Source organism: Callospermophilus lateralis, chromosome 10, assembly GCF_048772815.1.
Source record: "Callospermophilus lateralis isolate mCalLat2 chromosome 10, mCalLat2.hap1, whole genome shotgun sequence".
Lineage (NCBI taxonomy): Eukaryota > Metazoa > Chordata > Mammalia > Rodentia > Sciuridae > Callospermophilus > Callospermophilus lateralis.
In genome coordinates this window covers 122,106,455-122,113,795 of record NC_135314.1, presented here as the reverse complement: position 1 = coordinate 122,113,795, position 7,341 = coordinate 122,106,455, and the positions used below count along the sequence as shown (strand labels likewise).

At 52.3% G+C, this 7,341-nt stretch overlaps 1 protein-coding gene across 1 annotated transcript in view; it reads left to right on the top strand.

The window, feature by feature from the left end:
• Positions 1-444: 444 nt before the first annotated feature.
• The window catches only part of Mras (muscle RAS oncogene homolog), a 50,834-nt gene continuing 43,937 nt past the window's right edge, over positions 445-7,341 (top strand). The window contains exon 1 of the mRNA XM_076867231.2: positions 445-542. The gene's annotated coding sequence lies outside the window, so the exon portion shown is untranslated. The remainder of the gene's footprint in view (positions 543-7,341) is intronic.

Sequence of the window (7,341 nt, the reverse complement as noted above, 5' to 3'; positions counted from 1 at the left end):
GAGATTTCAAGGTTGGAGCGCGGATGCTTTTAAAGCGATCGGGGCGAATTCCCATTCGGCGCCCACCTCCAAGCCAGCTGCCCCGCGCTGCGGGTGGGCTCTGGGTAAGGGGGGGAGGCAGCGGTTTTGGGCCCGGCGGGTGGCCTGGCCTGCGCACCCTGCTGGGCCCTGGGGACTCGGCGCGGGTGGGCCGGACCCTAGCTCGGCGTGCGTCTGCGGGGGCCGGGGTGCTCGCGGGGGCGGCAGGGACTCGGCTCGGTGGCCGGGCTCCCCCGGCGCCCGCGGTGGCGCTCTATTTTTAGCAGGCGCTGTTGCAATATAAGGAATGCGCGGCGCGCCAGGCGCTCCGGGCGCGCGAGGGCTGCGCGGTCTCTTTAAGGAGGCGCCGGGGCGGGGACGGCCGGGGCGGCCGGCGGGCTGGCTGGCGGGGAGCCGTCAGTCCAGCTGCCGCGGGGCCCGGCGGGCGCGGCGCTGCCTCCTCCCGGGCACGATCGTGGAGGAGGCGGCCTGCGGGCCAGAGGCGAGCGTGGCCGGAGCGCGCGGTGAGTGGCCGGCAGCCGGGAAGGGGAGGGGGCCCGGCGCGCCGCCCCCAGGCCGGGCGGGCGCTTTGTTCCGGGGCGGGAGGTGTGGCCGCCCCCCGGCTCCGCAGAGCTCTCCACGCGCGGGCTGCGTCCTGGGACTGGCTGTGCGTGGCCTTTTGCCCCCGTCGCGGGCTGCCGCGTAACGGTGTGCGTTTGAGAGATCGGTCCGCCACCAAGACCCCAGAGGGGAGGGCCTGCTCGCGGCTCGGGGACCCTTCCACGGTAATTACCCTGGGGTTCCTCGGAGGGGAGGCGGGCGGCGGGACCAGGTCGGAGCGGGGAGGGGGGGGCTCTTTCCTCCTTTAAAATGGCCTTAACGGGGGGCAGGGATCCTCCCGGAGAGTTGTCAGTTTCATCTGAATTATAAAAAAGCAGCCTGCTGTATAAACAACTCTTTAACTGTGCCTGGGTTTGGGGAGGTGGGGCTCTGGTCACAACTGAGGCCTGGGCTCATGCATAGAACTGATGCAGCAGGGTCCCCACGGTGTGTCAGGCATGGTGCCAGCTCCTCCCCCGCCAGGAAGAGTGACACCTCAGAGTGGTTTGTGTTGGGCCCTTGGAAGCCCAGGGGTGTGGGAGCCCACTCCAGTATGGGAGGTCAGGGAAGACCTCCTGGAGGAGGTGATGCCTGGCAGCAGCGGGGGCCCTGGACACCCAGTTAGATCCTAGATGCACAATGGCCCCTGCTGAAGTGTAGTCTGGAGAGGGGAACAAAGACCTCTTCACGGGGGGGGGGGGGGGGGGGGGGGGGGGGGCGGGGCGGGGGATGATCAGAGCTTCACGGGCCCCTGCTGGTGTGAAACCTCCTTGGGTCAAGTGGTTCTTGCTCCTCTAGGACTCATGCTGTCTCCTGGACTAGTCCAGAGAGGGTGACTGATGAGGCTTGCAATTGTAGCCTCCAGAGGTTTACCTAGCTGCAGGAGTAAGCAGACCTAAAAACCTGGAAAGACCCCCGTAATAACCGCAGGACTAACAAGGATGAAGCACTTGAGGTGGACTTGCTCATCATTTGCCAGTGCACCTCCAGAAAGATTTTATGATTATCCTTGTATGCAAATGGCGAAATTGGGCCTCGAAAGAATCAACAACTTGCCCAAGATCATATCTAAGCCCATGCTTTTGGCCATGTGTCTGTTCTGGCCCCTGTTGTGAAAGTCTGGCTGTGAGGGGCTCAGATGCTCTTGGTGCAGCCTATGTTGTGCATTTAGAATTCAGCATTCTCTGCAGACTCACACTGGTGGGTTCAAGTGTGAGGTAGTGGTTGTGTGTATTATTAATAACTGACACGTGTCAGGGCTCAGCCGTGAACAAAGCACTTTCACAGAGACAGATCTTAGAGTTTCTTCTGCTTCTCTTCGTGGGGAAGAAACTTGAGCTGGTAACATTTTATAAACCTCCCCAATTTCCTGTAAATCGCATGTCCCTGCTGACTGGGGCTGAAAATGTTTCAGGCCATGGTTTTCACCCGCGGGTCTGTTCCCACTGCCCAGCAGCCAGTTAACATCTCTGTCTGTGGTTTATGGTGTAGTTTGGCCTTTCTCTGCCAAGGGTGGGAGGCATGGGCTTTGGTGCTCTGGGGGCTTCAAGGTCTGCCAACCTCTTTGAGGGAGGGGGAGGGTGGTGAGTAAGCCCAGTGCGTTGGTGGAAACTACCCCCTTCCCCCTGATGTGACCTAATGCAGAGGGGAGGTGGTCAAGGCCCCCTGGGGAGGCAGCTTACTGCTTTTCAGAGTAGTTACCTTTGTTCCTGCATAAAGCAGATTCTATTTTCCAATTCTCATGTTTTCAGCTATATATAAGACATTTTTGTGACAGGTGTAACTTTTATTTTAGTATTGGCTCTAGTCACAGGTATTTTACACTTTCTTATAAAGGGACAAGTCAGCTACCCCTGGGGCTGGTTTCTGAGCTCCAGTGGTCATCTGGAACAGGAGGGACTGCTGGCTCTGATAAATTGAGCTTCTGGGGTGACTGGTCCTAACATCAGTCAGAATCACATATTGACCAGGCTTCTGTATCTAGTGAGTTCTCAGGGAAATATGACCTCCAGTCTGTGTTTTTTTTTTAACCTGGCTTAATCATTATAATTTGTTCTACCAATGAAATGCCCTAAACAGAATGTGCCTCCCTGAAAGTGATAGCAGACATAGCTGCTCATGAGCACTCTGTAGTTTGTATAAGCCGAACTCATGTGAACCAAGTGGGAACAGGTTCTTGTGCAGAGCCGGAATGTTCTCAAGTGTCCAGAGGGCATGCATGCGTTCCAGAGGCTCAGGACCTGCCAGGCCTGAGCAGGTATGAACCAGCTATGAGGTAGTCAGTCACCTTTGTCAGGACATGGGAAAAACGAAGGATCTGGGTGAGTTCCCTGTGACCTGGGGCATCTGGCAGGTACCCATTGTCTGGGGACTGAGCAGAGAATTAAGCTTGGAGAGGAATTCTTTTGGTGAACTCGGTGAGGTCTTGCCCTCATCATCTTTGACACTGCCTACGGGCTTTGTATCCTGAATCAGTGGGGGATGCTTTTGGCTGCAAGTAGCAGAACTAAAACAGCAGTAGATTAAACAGACCTCCGATCACCCAAACATGCTCTCAGCTCTTGTGAGGTCACTGTGTACTTCTGGCAAGTTCTTGCACTGGACAGGTAGCCGTGAAAGCTGAGGGTCTGGAGTTCAGAGTTTCAGTTTTAGAATCACTTCCTTTTTAAGATGCTAATGAGAGGTTCAGAAAAAAAAATTATTTGATGTGCAAAGTTGGGTGGATAATTCAGGGGATTCATGGAACTTTGAAAATGAGCCCTTCATCCATGTTGCCCACCCCTCATCTAAACCATGCTGCTTCAATAGTGTTTACTGAAGACCTGCTTAATAAACCAGCCAGGCCAGCATGCCATCCAGGGCAGACTGGGAGGGCAGAGGTGGTGTCAGAGGTACAGAAATTGGTGACTTTACTGTCACCCAGCCTGCGGTAAAGTCAGTGAGCTCCGCGATCTGACTTCAGAAGGCCTCACTGATGTGGTGGGGGATAAGGGAAGGCTGGGTTGTGCTCCTGGGCACCTGCCCTCTAATCCATGGTGCCCATCTCTTGTTCTCCAGGGAGCATTCCTGCCACATGTGATGAGGTTGGTTAGATCTATTCCCAGAGGGCCCCCAGCCCTCCATGGCCTGGCCCCACCACGGGGCCTTATGCAGCCAGTGTGTTCCCAGGCTGCTCTCTGCAGCCATTGCTCTTGTGGGAGTCATGAAACAGCCATGTGAATATAGCTTCTTAATGTCCCTAATATTAATGTCCTTTCCTATTCTTGACAGCTTCACGAGATGGGGCTTGCTGATGGCCAGATGGCCAAATGTCAATGTGGGTCATCACCAGTTGCTGAGTTGACATTCTGGGGCTCAGAAGGGCATATTTTCTGTCTAGAGAGCTGGGCAGCAGGCTTTTCCATGGATGAAGCATTACAATTTTAATACGAGTTGTTCCACTAGTGAGATCGCGGGCAGGGTCAAGACAAGGATGGATTCGGCCGTGCCTCGTGAAATAGTGGAGCCCAGGGGGTGGGATGGAGAGTCGGAGCTCTGCGCTCCACTCCTGGTCCTCTGTGACTATCTACAGGGCTTGGGTGGGGCCTGTGCTGTGCTGCATGGGCCCAGGCTCCATCTGTGACTTCTCTGCCTGGCCCTCAGGGTTGTCATGGGGATTAGATGCAATACACAGATGAAATATGCTGAGAGATCAGAAAGGACCTGCGGATGCCGAGCATTATCAGTGTTCAGGCAACCTCAGATAACAGAACCCTGCACCCGACAGGGCCCCAGAGCATGTTTAGTCTGGATTCATACCCAGCAGAGCACATTTCTCATCGTGAGGGGGAGATGGTTCTGTGGGACACAGACAGCCTCTTCCATCCTAATGGTTACATACTTGTTTATATGCATTATAAAAAAGCATCACATCAAACCTGTTTTCAAATGAATATTTTACTCTTCATTAAGGCTGAAGATTATAAGTTGAAAGCATGCTTTTTTTTTTTTTTAAGTATAGTGATTTTAAGGTAGGGATTAATAATAGTAGTGGACAAATATGGCCAGAATGGGAAAGTGACCCTCTGAGCCAAGACTAGGGAACTGTCAACAGCTACCAGGGAAGTGACCCTCTGAGCCAAGACTAGGGAATGGTTAACAGCTACCAGAGAAAGGGCTTTGTCTGTGAGTGGACCCTTCTAGAGATGAGGCTCCTGCTGCCCTTCAAGTCAGTCCACTCCCCTTAGGGACCACTCATCCTTGGAAAGCCGTTTCCTTTCTCCCCTCAACCAGTCCCATATGAACCTTCCACAGATTTGCTTTTGTCCACCATGAACAGTTTTACTTTCTTCAGCTTCTCCAGTGGCATGGTTTGAAGACAGTTTCTTTGTATCACTGCTTCTCTTCCTCCCTCTCTCCTTCCCTCCCTTCCCTCCAGCCATCCATATGTTTTTCCTTCAAAAAAGACTTGTGGGCCTTCCCTGGGCTGTACTCTTCCTACTCACCAGCTCTAAGCCTCACAACAATCAGCCTTTTACAGATTTGGACACTGAGGCTCAGGGAGTTAGGTAGGGCCCCACAGTTTGTCACCTGAGAGAAACTGAGGCAGAAAGGAATCTGACTGGGTTATATTCTAAAGCACATGTCCCTTCTGCTGCACCTGTTGTCCCCAGGACTGGAAGCACAGTCCTTTCTCTGTTGGCTTGAGGGTCTGACTATACATGAGCAGTGGTACCATCAGCCAAGGGCCCCTGAGGAGAGGGGGCTGTGCATAAAGTGAGGCAGCAGAAGTCACAGAGGGTGTAGCCCTGGACGATTGGCAAAGAGAGGCAGAGAGGGCCTGCAGTCATCTCCCCCAACTCTCACTAACCCCCTATATTCAACTATGAACCCCTAAATCACTTGTGTACTTTATTTTAATTACAGTTTTTTTTTTTTTTTTCTGGTAGGGAGACTGAAAACAGGGGCACTCTACCACCAAGCTACATCCCCAGTTCTTTTTTTGAGACAGGGTCTCATTAAATTGCCCTGGCTGCCTTCAAACTTGCTATCCTCCTGCCTCAGACTCCTGAGTTGCTGGCATTACAGGCAAGCGTCACTGTACCCAGCCTTTTTTTTTTTTTTTTTAATTTTGAAAAGTAAAAAAAGAAACATCATGTACCTGTTACCCAGAATGAGCAACTGTGACCAACTTGTCTGCACTTGACCATTCACAAAGTAGGGCAGGACTTAGAACAGATCCCTCATCAATTTTCCTGACTGGTTTGGGCCCATCCGGAGCCTGAGGTAGGGTTTGGGAGCCTCATCCTGAGTTTCCATGTCCTGGCTCTCTCTTGACTTCAGGTGGCCAGCTAATCCACTGGAAATGCCAGCTGGGCCTCCATGGAGAATGTTCATAGACGCTTCTTTTGTTACCTCTGACCACAATGAGGAATGAGACGAATATGCATTTTTGGCTTTGACCTTCTTCAAAGATGCTCATCCACTGTCACAAACACCTGCCTTGGCTGTTGTGGGTTGCAGAGCACAGTTTAGTCACAGCTGCCCCAATTGAGCTGTAATTTAGAGGGAAGGTGGCAGGTGTACTTGGGAAAGACAGAGAAGACACAATTCTATTTTTATGACTAACAATGACTTGTTCGGCAGCCCGTCTCAGACAATCTTTAACAAAATACTTTTTGTATTGTAAGGTATAGAACTACTTTAGAGGAAGGGGACTAAGTCTACAGGGTACTTTCTAATCCCCAGGGTGACCTTTTCCAGATCTCCCTTAGGAACAGACCCCCGGTGCCCAGTACTGGGTCCTCCTCTCTGCAAAGTGGGCGTGAGGTGGCATAGTTGGCTCCCTGTGAGAACAGGCCACGTCTTCTCCCCCAGCTGTTCGCAGCCTTCTCCTCCCCACCATGGGTACACTCCGGAGGCTGGTGTGATCCCGTTTGCACACAGCTTGAGCTTGAGTTGGAACAGCGAGCAGAGCTCTGCTTTTTAAAGCTGCGCAGGGAAGATCTGGACTTTTCTGGAAAGGCCTTCCTCACCGATCAGAATCCTTTTCCAGCAAGTCACAATGGGGGGGCCAAGAATTGAGCTAGTTTCTGAATGCACGTTGGAGACCCCAGGTGGCCCCCCAAGTCCTTTTCATTAAGTGGGGAGGATGAGGTGAAGCGCTTTCTGTCCCTGAGTCTTCAGCAAGGAATCACACCTCGGAGTCCTTCTCCCTCTGATGGAGACACTGCCAAAGTCAGCGAGGGTGGAAGGCGAAACCTCAGAAGGACCCACTCTGCCGGGTCACATCCCACTGTAGAAGTGTCATCGATGGAAGCAGTTAGAGCCATGTTAAAACCAGGTCCTACTTAATTATACAGAAATATTCACGCGTGTCGTCCTTACAGGCCCATTTTTCTAAGGAAAGTTTGAGTTTACAGAAAACCTGCTGTAAGTACTGTGTGTTAGTCTGTCCCCAGGATTCCAGCTACTGAATGCAAAGTACTGACAGGCACGTGGACCTGTGTGGAGATTGCTAGAAGTGTGGTGGAGTTTGGGAGGCCCACTCACCCCTGCAGGAGCTGGTCATTTTGGGGAGGGGTTGGGGACGGGTTCTTGCCTCCTCGAAGCATATTCATTTCAAAAAGCAAGAGTAACTTTAATTCCATTTAGTATTTTTTTTTTTTTATCCCTTGTTATCTCTTAGAGTTTCAACATACTTTCTGGAAAATTCCCTCTTTTGAGATAACCCACAATTCACCT